This window comes from Chiloscyllium plagiosum, unplaced genomic scaffold (assembly GCF_037043375.1).
Source record: "Chiloscyllium plagiosum isolate Xiang-an unplaced genomic scaffold, Cpla_swu_hap1 HiC_scaffold_22, whole genome shotgun sequence".
Taxonomy (NCBI): domain Eukaryota; kingdom Metazoa; phylum Chordata; class Chondrichthyes; order Orectolobiformes; family Hemiscylliidae; genus Chiloscyllium; species Chiloscyllium plagiosum.
In genome coordinates, this window is record NW_028270160.1 from 57,425,512 (window position 1) to 57,443,244 (window position 17,733).

Below are 17,733 nucleotides of genomic sequence, written 5' to 3' on the forward strand. Positions count from 1 at the left end.
TTGAATTTAAATCCACTTGCTGCCATGGCGGGAGTTGAACCCACAGCCCCCTCTGGATTATTAATTCATGATGTTACCACTATGCCAACTCTCTCTTATTTGCACTTTAATTGTATAATTATAGGTCAGTTATTCTACACATTTTATATTTCAGTGTAAGTTTCCATTGCATCCAGTATTTATACACAATGCAAATTAAAATCAAATCAACCAATTCCAACTGCAACCAGAGTCTGATCTTTTTAAAAGCTCCATTGATGAGGCTGAGGAAAATTTGATTGCACCCCCCCCCCCCAACCCCCCACCCCCGCTTTCTTCCAATCATAAGACATGTCAAACATAGAAGAGAAAGTTCTATGCATGTTTTCCAGTCTGAATGCATAAAGCTCCATTTTTCCCGACCAGAAAAAAATGTGCATATAACAGCATAGCTCCAAATTGCTTCCTCTATCAATGCAAGTGTAAACCACACCAAAGGATACTAAAAACATTAATAAAAGTTACAAAAGTGCAATATTATAATAAAAGCAAAATATTGCAGATGCTGGAGGTCTGAAATTTAAAAAAAGAACAGCTGGAAAAAAATTGGAAGGTCTGGCAGCATTTGTGAAGTGACAAAAAGAATTAACATCTCATAAATCCAATTTGTTGGAAATGAGAGGAACTAACATATGTATGTTCTCGCATGAAATGCTGGTCTACTTACATTCTTAGTGCATTGAAGAATTCTGCTCCACTTTCATGAATAGGGTGGGATTATCCTTTTAATAAGAAATCAGCTGGAGGGAATGAGCTGCAACTTTTGGATGAAATTCAGCATCACAGACCTTAACCATACAGAATGGAATGGGCAAGGGCAACTCGATGATCTTTGCGTGGACATAGTTCCAGGCTGGCTAACATAGCCATTCACAGAATAAAGGCAAGGTCATTCTTGCTGCCTCATTCTTATCCATGTCCAACTGACCCTGCTGAGGTGAACATGTAGTGAGTGCAAGTGCGGACAAGATAATAGGCAACCAGAGACCTGTGAGCACCACAGCATAAATAATTGACATGGATCATTTAGAATTAAGTGTGTTTGGGGTTATTTAGACATTGTGTTTATTGTCCTATTAATATCGTCACCTCAGATGAGTGGAGCTATTTTTCTGTTCGCGAGAATCTACTACCAAGATACTAATCGATCAGAAATAGTCAAGAGTTTGAGGGTGATGCTACTATTGTAGATCAGCGCACTGTAGAGTACCTTCAAACAGGTTCGGTTTTCAGGAAAGCGAGAATCAGCCTGGTCTTCCCTCCCCATGCCCCCAGCCCTCCCTATTTGCCAAAGGCTCGTTCAACCCCCTTTCCCGACGAGATCTGAACAGCTTCCAGTCTCATCTCACACTTGAGGAAGGAAACCCGATGGAACTGGGGCGGCTCTCAGAGTATACGAATCGACTTCTTTTATTTTGTTTAAAAAAATACATTTCTCTCACTTGAGCATGCCTGTTTTGTGATTCTGGAAGAATTATATCGTTCTCTGAACTTTTACAAGTACCACGCGACCCAGCCTTAAGTATTTAAACGTGAAGGGCTCTGGAAATAGTCCTGTGAATTAAAGTCAGACGGAAAAGAACAAATTAGCATCCCTCCAAATTGCCCCAGCGATTTTTCAGTGTCTAACCATGGTCCCATGTAGATAAACCTTCGTACAACTGCTTCAGTGCACTTACAATTGATACCGCTAGCAAACAGTATGTTTACTTTTCCATATAATTCTAAGTGCAGTTTTCAATTACCTTTGGTATTGTACACTTTGTGAACAATACAGTAACACACACCAAGAGATAAATATACTGGCAACATAAACAGGCTGAGCTATAAATATACTGCGGGATCGATATGCAAGTGCTCTCTGCACGTTAGGGCCATTTCTGTCCATTTCATCCCATTTCCAAAGGAAGTAATCCATCCCAAACAGACCTGAAATATGTCAGAAGGCCTTTTTTGCTCCCCGATAAACATCTTGTGTTAAGTGCAGCCTGTTCCATGCTGTAATTTCTCCTCTGAAGCTGAGGACATGAGCTCCACATGTGGTCTTGGTCAACATCAGTTCTGGTGACGTCAATAGCTCGTCTCTGCTGACTGTAAACGAACGGGCCCCGATTAAAGCTTCCTGCCTTTTTTTTTGGAACAGTTTTGATGCTGTCAGTTTGGGTTACATTATTTGCAACGCCCTTCTGAAAAGTTGGTGATTCTGTGCGTGACTCCAGTCAGTTTCTTGCAAAAACAAAACAAAATCTCCACATCAGATTTTATACTTCAGCGATTACTGCACTCCTGCATGACGTTCTCATAAAAGTAAAGATTAAGTGAGCGGCTGTTTTGTATCAGTGTTGCTGCAGAACAGTCATATTTCGCCTGCCTTACATTTACTGTCCTTGAGCTGGATATAGTTACAAAGCAGCCGAATTTCTGACTGTCAGCAATAAAGATGTAACCTGCCCTTTTTTTTGTTTGAATCGCTTGCTCGACTTTAGGGTCACAAAGAAGATATTTCAAATGACCATCACCTTACAATAATGACATTAGAGATGGAAAAATAATTAATTACAAATAAAAAAGCGTTTCATAAAAGGTTGGACTAAACCTTCGAAAAGTCGTTGTGTCAATTTAATGACAATTATAATTGTGGCTGTACAATATTTGTCTGATTGTGTGATGCACTTTGAAATGGAATATTAATTAAGATAAGAATATAACAGGGTAATAGCATTAGCCAGAGATCAGAGCAAACACAGTTTAAAAATACAACATTCAAACACTGTTTTGTTTCACTCTTGCAAAGTAGTTAGCAGCAAGAGACTGAATATCTTGGTTCAGTAATAAGTTCAACACAATATCTGTTTATAATTAACATCATGAATTCTGTTGTGCAACTTTCAACCAGCTGAAACCTCTTCTTCATGAAACACATTGCCCTTCTAATCTCATGTTAGGACAATGGTCCAGTTCTATTAATGGACAGTCTTATTTACTCATTGATCTGGGAAAGCTGATTCGCAATAACAACTGGCATTATAAAATGTCCTTAATAAAGTCATAGACGTGTACAGAACAGAAACAGACCTTTCAATCCAACTCGTCCATGCCAACTAGATATCCTAAATTAATCTAATCCCATTTGGCAGCATTTGGCCCATTTGCCCCAGAACACTTCCTATTCAAATAAACATCCAGATGCTTTTGAAATGTTGTAATTGCACCAGCCTCTGCTATTTCCTCTGTTTGCACATTCCATACACGCACTACCCTTTGCATGAAAACGTTGCCCCTTAGGTTCCTTTTAAAACTTTCCCCTCTCATCTTAAACCTATGCCCTCTAGTTTTGAATACCCCTACTCTGGAGAAAACACCTTAGCAATTCAGAGGTGTGTGTTGGAAAAGCAAAGCCAGTCAGGCAACATCCAAGGAACAGGAAAATTAATGTTACGGGCAAAAGCCGCTAATCAGGAATCGGGCTGGGAGCCTCGGGAGTGAAGAGATAGGGGTGGAGCTAGGGGGTAAGATTGGAGGGTCCTGTACAACTAGTACAAATTTGCATTTGTACCAGTATATCCCACATGGACTCCGAACCATATTCAGACTGACACAATTTGGATCTGAACGGGACAACCAGTGCACTGCCTCAGGATCCGCCCACCCCATGGCATCAATGTGGATTTCACCAGTTTCTTCATTTCCTCTTCCCCCACTTCACCCCAGTTCCAACACTCCAGCTCAGCACCATCCTCATGGCCTGTCCCATCTGTCCATCTTCCTTCCCACCTATCTGCACCACTCTCCGCTCTGACCTATCACCTTTACCCCCACCTCCATCCACCTATTGCACTCTTAGCACCGCCCGTTTCTACCTCCTGCCCAAAATCCACAAACCTGACTGCCCCGGACGACCCATCGTCTCAGCCTGCTCCTGCCCAACCGAACTCATCTCGGCATACCTCGACACGGTCCTGTCCCCATTAGTCCAAGAACTCCCCACCTACGTTCGTGACACCACCCACGCCCTCCACCTCCTCCAGGATTTCCGCTTCCCCGGTCCCCAACGCCTCATCTTCACCATGGACATCCAGTCCCTGTACACCTCCATCCCCCATCACGAAGGACTCAAAGCACTCCGCTTCTTCCTTTCCCGCCGTACCACCCAGTACCCTTCCACCGACACCCTCCTTCGACTGACCGAACTGGTCCTCACCCTGAACAACTTTTCTTTCCAATCCTCCCACTTTCTCCAAACAAAAGGAGTAGCCATGGGCACCCGCATGGGCCCCAGCTATGCCTGCCTCTTCGTAGGGTATGTGGAACAATCCATCTTCCGCAACTACACTGGCCCCACCCCCCATCTTTTTCTTCGCTACATTGATGACTGTATCGGCGCTACCTCGTGCTCCCACGAGGAGGTTGAACAGTTCATCCACTACACTAACACCTTCCACCCCGACCTCAAATTCACCTGGACAGTCTCGGACTCCTCCCTCCCCTTCCTAGACCTTTCTGTTTCTATCTCAGACGACCGAATCAACACGGACATCTACTACAAACCAACCGACTCCCACAGCTACCTGGACTACACCTCCTCCCATCCTGCCCCCTGTAAAAACGCCATCCCATTCTCCCAATTCCTTCGTCTCCGCCGCATCTGCTCCCAGGAGGACCAGTTCAAAATACGTACAACACAGATGGCCTCCTTCTTCAAGGACCGCAATTTCCCCCCCGACGTGGTCGACGGTGCCCTCCACCGCATCTCCTCCACTTCCCGCTCCTCCGCCCTTGAGCCCCGCCCCTCCAACCGCCACCAGGACAGAACCCCACTGGTCCTCACCTACCACCCCACCAATCTCCATGTACAGCGCATCATCCGCCGTCACTTCCGCCACCTCCAAACAGACCCCAGCACCAAGGATATATTTCCCTCCCCTCCCCTATCAGCTTTCCGTAGAGACCACTCCCTCCGCGACTCCCTTGTCAGATCCACACCCCCCACCGACCCAACCACCACCCCCGGCACCTTCCCTTGCAACCGCAGGAGGTGCAACACTTGCGCCCACACCTCCCCCCTCACTTCTCTCCAAGGCCCCAAGGGAAACTTCCATATCCGCCACAGATTCACCTGCACCTCCACCCACATCATCTACTGCATCCGCTGCAGCCGGTGTGGCCTCCTCTATATTGGGGAGACAGGCCGCCTACTTGCGGAGCGATTCAGAGAGCACCTCTGGGCCACCCGGACGAACCAACCCAACCAACCTGTGGCACAGCATTTCAACTCCCCCTCCCAGTCCACCGAGGATATGCAGGTCATTGGACTCATCCACCGCCAAACCACAACAACCCGACGGTCGGAGGAGGAGCGTCTTATCTTCCGACTGGGAACCCTCCAACCGCAGGGGATGAACTTGGACTTCACCAGTTTCTTCATCCCCCCTCCCCCCACCTTGTCTCAGCCGGATCCTTCCAGCCCGGCACCGCCTTCCTGACCTGCAGTCTTCTTCTTGACCTCTCCGCCTCCATCCTACTCCGACCTATCACCCTCACCTTGACCTCTTTCCACCTATCACATTTCCAACTCCCCTCCTCCAAGTCCCTCCTCCCTACCTTTTATCTTCTCCTGCTGAACACTCTCTGCTCATTCCTGGGGAAGGGCCTGTGCCCGAAACGTCGAATCTCCTGTTCCCTGGATGCTGCCTGACCTGCTGTGCTGTTCCAGCAATAAAGTTTCAACTTTGATCTCCAGCATCTGCAGACCTCACTTTCTCCTCACTCTTAGCTACCTTGCTCCCAGCCCCACCCCACTCCCATTTATCTCTTCACCCTCCAAGGCTCCCAGCCTCATTCCTGATTAACGGCTTTTGCCCGAAACTCAATTTTCCTGTTCCTCAGATGCTGCCAGCACCACACTCTTGGCTCTAATCTCCAGCATCTGCAGTACTCACTTTCATCTTGGCTATTCACCCTATCCATGCCCCTCATGATTTATAAATCTCTATAAGGTCACCACTCAGCTCAGATGTTCCAGGGAAAATAGCCCCAGCCTATTCAACTCAAACCCTCCAACGCTGGCAACATCCTGTCAAGTTTAACAACAACTTTCCTATAGCAGGGAGACCAGAAATGAGTCCAGTATTCCAAAAGTGGCATAATCAATGTCCTGTACAGTTGCAACATGACCTTCCAACTCCTATACTCAATGTACCAAATGCCTTTTTCACTACCCTCTCTACCTACGACTCCACTTTCAAGGAGCTATGAACCTGTGCTCCAAGGTTTCTTTGTTCTGCAACACCCCCCAGGACCTTACCATTAAGTATATAAGTCCTGCCTGATTTGCCTTTACAAAATGCAGCACCCCACATTTATCTGAATTAAATTCCATCTGCCACTCCTCAGTCCATTGGCTAATGTACAAAACAAAACATGTCCAAGTCGCTTTGCACAGTACAACCAAACAAAAATTGATATACTGTCAAACAAAGAAGCAAGGACTGTCAAAGGAGGAGAGAGTCGGTGAGGGTATAGAGGGTGAATTCCAAAAACATCACACCACTAGGATCTCGTATAGGTCAGTGAGCACATGGGTGAGAGTGAGTGATACTTAACACACATTTGGATGTGTGCAGGAGAGTTTAGGATGAGCTGAATTTTACAGAGGATAGAAGGTGAGCTGGAAAGTCATTAAAATAATCAAGCCTGGAAGTGTCAAAAACATGAATGAGGCACAAGCACATGAGACAGGGATGAAGATGGATGGTGTCATGAAAGTGGAGGAAGACAGTCTTTCTTAGAAATAAGATATGGAGTTAGAAGTTCAGCTCAGGATAAAATAGATATCAAAGTTAAATTAGCAATGTGTTTGATTCTTAATTGACCTCTGGGCAACTAAGTATGAATGATAAATGCTGCAGCAATGACCACTTCCCATGAACAATTTAAAGAAAGCCTTTGGTATCTAGACCATGGTTATACATTTAGTGCAGGTCCACAGCCTAGGCAATGAAAAGTATAGAGCGCTGCTGCACTTGTCCTGTTCTCTACTTTAGAAAACATTTGTCAGCATGGATAAACATTGGAGAATATACAACAGAGAAGTATAGTATGAAGGATAATGACATAATCATTGAGGGCTGCGATTAGGAGAAATTTCATCACTTAGATCTTTATAATTCTTTATCCCAAAGGATTGTGGGCTACAGATTAATGTATTCACAGCTGGGATAGACAGACTTTTAGACTTTCAGGAAACCAATGGATATGAGAAATGTGCTGTAAACTGGACTTGAGGCATAATATAGATAATGATCATATTGAAAGGCAAAGCAGGATGAAGGGGCCATATGGACTACTCCAGCTTGCAGAGTTTTTCTCAGGATGCCCTAGCTACTTTCAAAAACAGTGTCTGAAAGGCTCCAACATCTTCTGGTGTCAATTAAAGTTGACTGGGATTGAATTCCTCTGCCTCTTTTGTCTTGGTGCAGTATTCCACCCCTTCCTCAGACAAGAGACTCAGCAAGAAATTTCACCAAGCCCACTTCCAGCTTTTTTGATGCACTTCTGTCTGGACTCTCCCCCAATTAACACAACAACAGGACAAAAGGCAGTAGGTTCGGAGTGCTCCAGCCATCTCACTGAATGAGCACTGTGAGGTTATGCTTCACTGACAACATATGCCTTCCAGAGGGAATGGGACTGATTGTTGACTGGGACTGAAATTGAAATACGCATCCTAAAAGAGAATATCTAGTCCATGCAGAGGAATCATCCAAAGGTTTTTCCACCTTAATGTTGGGTTTTGTTTCTTTTCTTTTAACTTTCCCTTGTGATAAATGCCTTTGGAGAAAGGTATGCAGCTGGGGAGAGGAGGGAGATAAGACCTTTCAGGCAAGTGATCTGTATGCATGCCTAACCAAACTAGCCACACTCCAGATCACTGATCTCTTAGAGTCATAGAGATGTACAGCATGGAAGCAGACCCTTCAGTCCAACTCGTCCATGCTGACCAGATATCCTAAATTAATGTAGTCCCATTTACTAGTACTTGGCCCATATCTTTCTTATTCATATACCCATTCAGATGCTTGTTAAGAAGGAGGATGTACTGGAAATTTTGAAAGACATGAGGATATTAAGTCTGCCTTGGCCTGATGGGATATACCCAAGGTATTACGGGAAGCAAGCGAAGAGATTGCTGTGCCTCTGGCAATGATGTTTATGTCCTCACTGTCCACTGGAGTAGTACCAGATGATTGGAGGGTGGCAAATGTTAATCTCTTATTTGAGAAAGGGAATAGGGATAACCCTGGGAATCATAGACCAGATAATCTTATGTCGGTGGTGGGCAAATTATTGGAGCGGATTCTGAGAGACAGGATTTTTGATTATTTGGAAAAGCATATTTCGATTAGAGATAGTCAGCTTTGCTTTGTGCCTTATTGAATTTTTTGAGGATGTGACAAAATACATTGATGAAGGTAGAGCAGTAGATGTGGTGTACACAGATTTTAGCAAGACATTTGATAAGCTTCCCCATGGGAGGCTCATTCAGAAAGTAAGGAGGCATGGGATACAGGGAAATTTGGTGTCTGGAGACAGAATTAGCTAGCCCATAGAAGACACAGGGTGGTAGTGGATAGAAAGTATTCAGCCTGGAGCTCAATGAGTAGTGGTGTTCTGCAGGGACCTTTGCTCTTTGTGTTCTGGGATCTCTGCTCTTTGTGATTTTTATAAATGACTTGGATGAGGAACTGGACAGGTAGGTTAGTAAGTTTGCCAATGACATGAAGATTTGTGGAGTGGTGGATAGTGTGTAGGTTGCAATGGGACATTGACAGGATGCAGAGCTGGGCTGAGGAGTGGCAGATGGAGTTCTACATGGAAAAGTGTGTGAAGTGATTCATTTTGGAAGGTTGAATTTAAATGCAGACTACAGGGTTAAAGGCAGGAATCTTGACAGTGTGGAGGAACAGAGGGATCTTGTGGTTCACGTCCATAGGTCCCTCAAAGTTGCCATGCGAGTTGATAGGGTTGTGAAGAAGGCATATGGTGTGTTGGCTTTCATTAGCAGGGGGATTGAGTTTAAGAGCTGCGAGGTTATGCTGTAGCTCTAAAAAGCCCTGGTTAGACCAACTCTGGACTTGTGTTCAGTTCTGTTTGCCTCACTATAGGAAGGATGTGGAAGCTTTAGAGAGGCTGCAGAGGAAATTCAACAGGATGCTGCCTGGACTGGAGAGTATGCCTTATGAAGAAAAGTTGAGGGAGCTAGGGTTTTCTCATTGGAATGGAGAAGGATGAAAGGTGACTTGATAGAGGTGTACAAGATGATGAGAGGCACAGATAGAGTGGATAGCCAGAGACTTTTGCCAGGGCAGAAATGGCTGTCACGAGGGGGCATAACTTTAAGGTGATTGGAAGAAGGTTTCCGGGGTGGGGGGGGATGTCAGAGTTAGGCTCTTTATACAGAGAGTGGTGACTGCATGGAATGCACTGCCAGCAATAGGAGTAGGGTCAGATACATTAGGGACATTTAAATGGATGATAGTAAAATGTAGGCTAGCTTGATCTTAGAGTGGGATAAAAGGTGAGCACAACATTGAGTGTCAAAGGGCCTGTATTGTCTGTACTGTTCTATATTCTATGTTTTAAATGTTGTAATTGTACCAGCCTCCACCACTTACTCTGTCAGCTCATTCCACATACGCATCATCCTCTGTGTGAAAAGGTTGCCTTTAGGTTTTAAGTCTTTCCCCTCTCACCTTAGAACTATGCCTTCTAGTTCTGGACTCCCCACCCATTTTTGGGTAATTTCCACTATGAAAGCACCAAAACAAAGACAACCAATTGCTTAGAAAGTGACCTGTCATCTTAATGCAGAACCATCATTGTTCTCAGTCTAAATCACAGCGACAACTACCTCCACCGGACTACCTAACTCTGACATCCCCCCCCCCCCCCCCGGAAACCTTCTTCCAATCACCTTAAAGTTATGCCCCCTCGTGACAGCCATTTCTGCCCTGGCAAAAGTCTCTGGCTATCCACTCTATCTGTGCCTCTCATCATCTTGTACACCTCTATCAAGTCACCTTTCATCCTTCTCCATTCCAATGAGAAAACCATAGCTCCCTCAACTTTTCTTCATAAGACATACTCTCCAGTCCAGGCAGCATCCTGTTGAATTTCCTCTGCAGCCTCTCTAAAGCTTCCACATCCTTCCTATAGTGAGGCAAACAGAACTGAACACAAGTCCAGAGTTGGTCTAACCAGGGCTTTTTAGAGCTACAGCATAACCTCGCAGCTCTTAAACTCAATCCCCCTGCTAATGAAAGCCAACACATCATATGCCTTCTTCACAACCCTATCAACTCGCATGGCAACTTTGAGGGACCTATGGATGTGAACCACAAGATCCCTCTGTTCCTCCACACTGCCAAGATTCCTGCCTTTAACCCTGTAGTCTGCATTTAAATTCAACCTTCCAAAATGAATCACTTCACACTTTTCCATGTAGAACTCCATCTGCCACTCCTCAGCCCAGCTCTGCATCCTGTCAATGTCCCATTGCAACCTACACACTATCTACCACTCCACAAATCTTCATGTCTTTGGCAAACTTACTAACCTACCTGTCCAGTTCCTCATCCAAGTATAGAAACAAGGAGAAAGTGAGGGCTGCAGATGCTGGAGATCAGAGCTGAAAATGTGTTGCTGGAAAAGTGCAGCAGGTCAGGCAGCATCCAAGGAACAGGAGAATCGACGTTTCGGGCATAAGCCCTTCTTCAGGAATGAGGAAAGTGTGTCCAGCAGGCTAAGATAAAAGGTAGGGAGGAGGGACTTGGGGGAGTGGCGTTGGAAATGCGATAGGTGGAGAGAGGTCAAGGTAAGGGTGATAGGCTGGAGTGGGGTGGGGGGCGGAGAGGTCAGGAAGAAGATTGCAGGTTAGGAAGGCGGTGCTGAGTTTGAGGGATTTGACTGAGACAAGGTGGGGGGAGGGGAAATGAGGAAACTGGAGAAATCTGAGTTCATCCCTTGTGGTTGGAGCGTTCCCAGGCAGAAGATGAGGCGCTCTTCCTCCAACCGTCGTGTTGCCATGGTCTGGCGATGGAGGAGTCCAAGGACCTGCATGTCCTTGGTGGAGTGGGAGGGGGAGTTAAAGTGTTGGGCTATGGGGTGGTTGGGTTGGTTGGTCCGGGTGTCCCAGAGGTGTTCTCTGAAACGTTCCGCAAGTAGGCGGCCTGTCTCCCCAATATGGAGGAGGCCGCATCGGGTGCAGCGGATGCAATAGATGATGTGTATGGAGGTGCATCTCTTCCACTTCCCACTCCTCCGCCCTTGAGCCCCGCCCCTCCAATTGCCACCAGGAAAGAACCCCACTGGTCCTCACCTACCACCCCACCAACCTCCATGTACAACGTATCATCCGCCGTAATTTCCGCCACCTCCAAACGGACCCCACCACCAGGGATATATTTCCCTCCCCTCCCCTATCAGCGTTCCGAAAGCCCCACTCCCTCCGTGACTCCCTTGTCAGGTCCACACACCCCACCAACCCAACCTCCACTCCCGGCACCTTCCCCTGCAACCGCAAGAAATGCAAAACTTGCACCCACACCTCCCCCCTTACTTCCCTCCAAGGCCCCAAGTGACACTTCCATGTCCGCCACAAATTCACCTGCACCTCCACACACATCATTTATTGCATCCGCTGCATTCGATGTGGCCTCCTCTATATTGGGGAGACAGGCCGCCTACTTGTGGAACGTTTCAGAGAACACCTCTGGGACACCCGGATCAACCAACCCAACCACCCCGTAGCCCAACACTTTAACTCCCCCTCCCACTCCACCAAGGACATGCAGGTCCTTGGATTCCTCCATCGCCAGACCATGGCAACACGACGGTTGGAGGAAGAGCGCCTCATCTTCTGCCTGGGAACCCTCCAACCACAAGGGATGAACTCAGATTTCACCAGTTTCCTCATTTCCCCTCCCCCCACCTAGTCTCAGTCAAATCCCTTGAACTCAGCACCGCCTTCCTAACCTGCAATCTTCTTCCTGACCTCTCCACCCCCACTCCACTCCGGCCTATCACCCTCACCTTGACCTCCCTCCACCTATCGCATTTCCAACGCCCCTCCCCCAAGTCCCTCCTCCCTACCTTTTATCTTAGCCTGCTGGACACACTTTCCTCATTCCTGAAGAAGGGCTTATGCCCGAAACGTCGATTCTCCTGTTCCTTGGATGCTGCCTGACCTGCTGCACTTTTCCAGCAACACATTTTCAGTATAGAAACAATATTGCTAAGCAACTTACTACATTATTCTAATCTGTTTACAACGTTGGGCTGTGGATCTGCTTTGATAATGCTGTCACCTCGGGGATTAACCCTGTTATTTGGAATAAAAACAACACCAACTTGTATTTATACAGCACCTTTAATCTAATCAGACATACCAAGGGACTTCACTGAGGGATTATTAAATATGACAGCAAGATACATAATAAAATATTAAGGCCGATGAACAAAGGTTTGGCCAACAAGATCTGATCTAATGATTGACTTAAAGGAAGCAAATTAATTAGAGAGACAGAAAAGTGTAGGACACTACAAGGCCGATGCATTTGAAGACATAGTGATGGGCAAATAAAATTCTAACAGACTGGATGTGAGCCTACATTACCCTTCTACCTTACACTAATTCATTCAAGAGTCTCTATCACTTGAAATGTGATTTATAGCAGCTCAACAGGTGAGAATGAGGAAAAGCTGCCTCACCTACATCGTCTGGTTTTGAGCCAAATGGGTGTTAGGATCTCTGTGGAATCTGGTAACTTTAAAATATGGATTTGAACCTCCAAGTAAGTAGCTGTAAGAATGATGCAACAAGATTTCATGTTTTGAAATTTTTACTGTAACAAAAGACTAAAAGTATCCGACTAAAGACCTTTTTTGTAAGCAACTTACGCTTTAAAGCCACTAAACAGAACATTTCCCTTTTTTTGTTTGGCCCAATAGACTTTACATGATCCTTTCAGGAGGCATTCAATTCTTCTGGAACTTTCCAGGATTCTTAGCTCCTAAGGGTTTACTTCTATAATTTTCCTTTTTGGTCCTTGGAATATTTTATCTCAGTGTTATCTTTCATAGTGAGGACTTCTTCCCCCCCACCCCGAGATTTTTTGCTAGCACAAGTTAAGTTAATTTCCAGCCTCGTTTTCAACTTCATATAAATCTGGTTTACTTAATCTGAGTGTAAACTCTCATTCAGATTTCTGTTTGGGAAATCATAACATCTTGCTGCTTATAGTTGCTGTCTCTCTCCCAAATCCTGAATGTCCCTTCATGCCCAGGATGTAACATAGATATTGCCAATAGAAGACATCCAATGTGATATCTTTGCCATTCTCTTCCATGTCTTGCTGGTATAGTTTGTTGTTGGTACTTGAGTGGACATATAGAGTCACGGTTTCATGACCGTGTTGATGCCCATTGTGTCTTATGGCTCCATGTTGCATGGGCAACCGACACACTGGCAGTAACATACAAAGGTATCACAGTCTTCTGAGGCAGATTGATTGGATGGAAGGACATTCTCTTGTTTATCATTGTTAGTATGTTCATATTCCATTGATCATATTTTAGACATCCCAAGATTGCAAAAGATGAATACATATAATAATATACGTAAAACTGTTTTCTTTCACTGGGTATTTATGATCCTTGCCCATCCAACATAATTATGATTTCTTGACCATCCCACCAAAAATCATGTGTCTTTCCAAGAGAAGCATAAAAACCCCAGCCAATTCGTGAAAATAAAATCTGGGAAGTTCCTAAATTCCCTAGGCAATCAAAACCTTTTTAGGAGATTACAAGATCTCTATTTTGTAAGTGGTTTTATTAGACATTATTTCCTCTTTAGGAACGCTCTAGCATAAAAGTCAGGGCTTCATTTTTGAGACAGGTTTCTGCATCCCCACCCGCTGGGGAGAAAATGTCACCTAAAAGATCTCCCAGTCTATCTAATATCTAATTGCTCTCTGGTTCCAGTAGCATCACTGCTGGGACTGGGGTTCTCCCCATATGGCATGGAAACTTGGATTTTCAGGGAAGTCAGCAGTGTTGCTGAGACAGCTAACAGGTTATGCTGAGGGGTTTAAAGGCGTGGAATAGCAGATGTGGATGGAAGCAAAGGTCATGTGGTATAGTATCATACTTCATGGAAACAAACCCTTCGGTCCAAATCACCCTTGCCGGTTAGATATCCTAATCTGACCTGGTCCCATTTGCCAGCATTTGCACCATATCCCTCTAAATCCTTCCTATTCATTCACCCATCCAGATGCCTTTTAAGTCTTGTAATTTTACCTACCTCCACTACTTCCTCCAGCAGCTCAATCCATACATGCACCACTCTCTGCATGAATGTGTTATTTCTTAGGTCCTTTTCAAATTTTACCCCGCTCACCTTAAACCTATACCCCCTAGTTTGGACTCCCTATCCTAGGAAAAGACCTTGTCTATTTACCCTATCCATGCCCCTCATGATTTTATAAACCTCAAGAAGGTCAGCCCTCAGACTCTGATGTTCCAGGAGAAAAAGCCCCAGCTTATTCAGCCTCTCCCTATAGCTCAAACTCTCCAGTCCCGACAACATCCTTGTCAATCCTTTCTGCACCCTCTCAAGTTTAACAACGTCCTTTCTATAGAAGGGCAACCAGAAGTGTAAGAAGCATTCCAAAAGTGGTCTCACCAATGTCCTGTATGTACAGCACGGCATCCCAACTCCTATATTCAATGTTCTGACCAATGAAAGCAAGCGTGCCAACTGCCTTCTTCACCACTCTGCCTACCCATGACTCCACTTTCATGGAACTATGCACCAACACTCCTAGGTCTCTTTGTTTGATAACACTTCCTAGGGCCCTACCATTAACTGTGTAAGACCTGCCCCGGTTTGCCTTATGAAAATGCAACACCTCACATTTATCTTAATTAAATTAATTTGCCACTCTTTGGCTCATTGGCCCATCTCATCAGGGTTTCATTGTGCTCTGAGATAATCCTCTTCACTGTCTACTACACTACCTATTTTAGTGTCATCTGCAACCTTCTAACCGTACCTCCTACATTTACATCCAAATCATTTATACAAAAGGCAGTGGACCCTGCACTGATTCTCATGGCGTACACTAGGTCACTGGCCTCCAGTCCAAAAAACAACCCTTTACCACCACCCTCTATCTCCCACCATCAAGCTAACTGTGTATCCAATTGCCTAGCTCCCCCTGGATCTCATGTGATTTAATACTTAAAAACCAATTTACCATGGGGAACCTTGTTGAACATTTTGCTGAAGTCCATAGAGACCAAACTGCCTTCATTAATCTTCTTTGTCACGTCTTCAAAAAACTCAACCAAGTGAGTGAGATGTGATTTCCTATGCACAAAGTCATGTTGGCTGTCCCTATTCAGTACCTGCCTTTCCAAATGCATGTAAATCTTGTCCCTCAGAATCCTTTCTAACAATTTACTCACCACTGACATAAGGCTCACCAATGATGGGAGGGCCTCGAATGGGCACAGGAGTCCTGCCAAGGGGGCATTCTCTTTTTGACCAACCTCCAATGTGCCAATTTCCACCTGGTGGGTCGATCACGTGACTGACCTCCCCAGGTATGGGTAAAATCCTAGTGAAGTTGTGAAAAGGCTGCCAATGTCTATTTATTGACCATTTAAGAGCCTCACTTGGCTCACAGTTAGACAGACTGCTTGACACCTTCCCTGCTAGTAACAAGTTGCTATTGGCATGGACAGGTAGGCAACCCAGACAACACCCACTGGCATAGCACCCAACATTATGGTCCATCCTTGCTTGCCAACCTGACTTGTGGAGATGAAAACTTCCAGCCCATGATGACTGTCATGAATGTATTTCTCATTTTCTTAATCAAGTTAATCATATGTTGCACCTCTAATAATTCCCTCAAGGATGTTCCTTATCAACAGTGGACCTATAGTTACCCATGTCCATCTTTTCTCCTTTTTTTAAAGTTGGGGAACTACATTAGCATAATTTACACAAATGTCAAAGTACTTTTGAAGTAAAGTCACTGAAATAATGTTGGAATGGAACAGCGAATTTGCAAACAGCAAGCTCCCACAATGGGATAATGAACAGGGAATATATTCTAGCAATGTTGATTGCAAGACAAATATTGGCCAAGTCTGTGGAAGAACGCCCCTGCTCTTCAAATAGTGTCATTGGATCTTTGACTTATACCTAAAAGAAAATGGGCTGAAAGTGTGTTGCTGGAAAAGCGCAGCAGGTCAGGCAGCATCCAAGGAGCAGGAGAATCGACGTTTCGGGCATGAGCCCTTCTTCAGGATTCCTGAAGAAGGGCTCATGCCCGATATGTCGATTCTCCTGCTCCTTGGATGCTGCCTGACCTGCTGCGCTTTTCCAGCAACACATTTTCAACTCTGATCTCCAGCATCTGCAGTCCTCACTTTCTCCTAAAAGGAAATGGGGCCTTGGTTTAACATTGTAGCAGAAAGATGGGACCTCAGCAGCGCAGCATTCCTTGAGAGCTGTGCTAGATTATTAACCTTGAGTATTCCACTCAAACCACTGAAGCGGGACTTGAGCCCACATCTTCCTGACTGAAAGTGCCACCATCTGAACCTATGTTTACAAAGATAGAATACTCACAGCATAGCTAGGAGTGTGGGGAATTTTAATATATTGTCCATATATTGTCTTCCTCTGCCACTTTAGAACAACATTTTCCCCAAAAATGGATAGGAAATGACAAACAGACTCAGTACAGTAAGTGCTACCACTTAGGATGTTAATATTAGAACATGCACTGTGCTTAAAACATAGTTATAATTAGGAATTGTAGTTTTTAATACAAACTTCTAATAAGCAATACAAATGGTTGGCTATATTGAATGATCAAAGTAAAATATTTGAGGAAGTCATGGTTCAAATAAGAGAAGAAACTAAAAGTAGTTCAAGTGTATATTTAGTACAGCTAGCAAGCATAACTGCTTAAGTCAAGGGGATATAACAGTGTTGTGCTGACCTACATTTGGTGGCCCAATAGCTAAATCTGATAACTGCAGCAAAGACTGCAATCAGAATAGCCAGTCTGCCCGTGCGATGGAGATCACACATGCATAAAGATCAGGCCATTAAAATGGATTATTTATCAATTGTTCCTCTCATGTGGAAAAAAATGTGCCTTGACTATTTAGGAGTCACCCATTCCATATAAAAATAACTTTAAATATGTCTGAGGTGGATGAATTAAAATGGAAGATGCTGGGGATGCTCAGGAGGTTAGACAACATCTGGTGTAAGGAAAAGAAAGTCAATACTTTGGAACAAGGACCTTTTTATATCAAGGAGAAATTGTTACAAATCTCTTGTAAACAAACTTAGAAATTGCAGAAGATTAAGTGTTTTATAATTTCATCAACTTCTTATTAAATTGAAGTCTGATAACCATTTCATGATAAATGTAGCTTGCAGGCACAAGTAACTATGGCTACTATACATGATTTTTGCTGTGTTGAAAGACAGTGAGCAAATATCTGATGTGGTCAATATACTATCTGACTTTGAAGATTGATACCCTCACGGTTACAAGCACATATGATGCTATTCAAAAACTCTGGAGATAGATGTGGAAGCTA

General features: G+C 44.6%; 1 protein-coding gene across 5 annotated transcripts in view; it reads right to left on the reverse strand.

The window, feature by feature from the left end:
* Positions 1–17,733, reverse strand: part of rhobtb1 (Rho related BTB domain containing 1) — a 213,823-nt gene that overhangs the window by 149,242 nt on the left and 46,848 nt on the right. For 2 of the 5 annotated variants that reach the window (XR_015760962.1, XM_087999110.1), the window contains exon 1: positions 1,969–2,330. The exons of 1 other annotated variant lie outside the window; for it this stretch is intronic. The gene's annotated coding sequence lies outside the window, so the exon portion shown is untranslated. Of the gene's footprint in view, positions 1–706; positions 836–1,968; positions 2,331–17,733 lie in introns of those variants that run through there. 2 more of the 5 variants (XM_043712319.2, XM_087999107.1) reach the window with 2 other exon arrangements.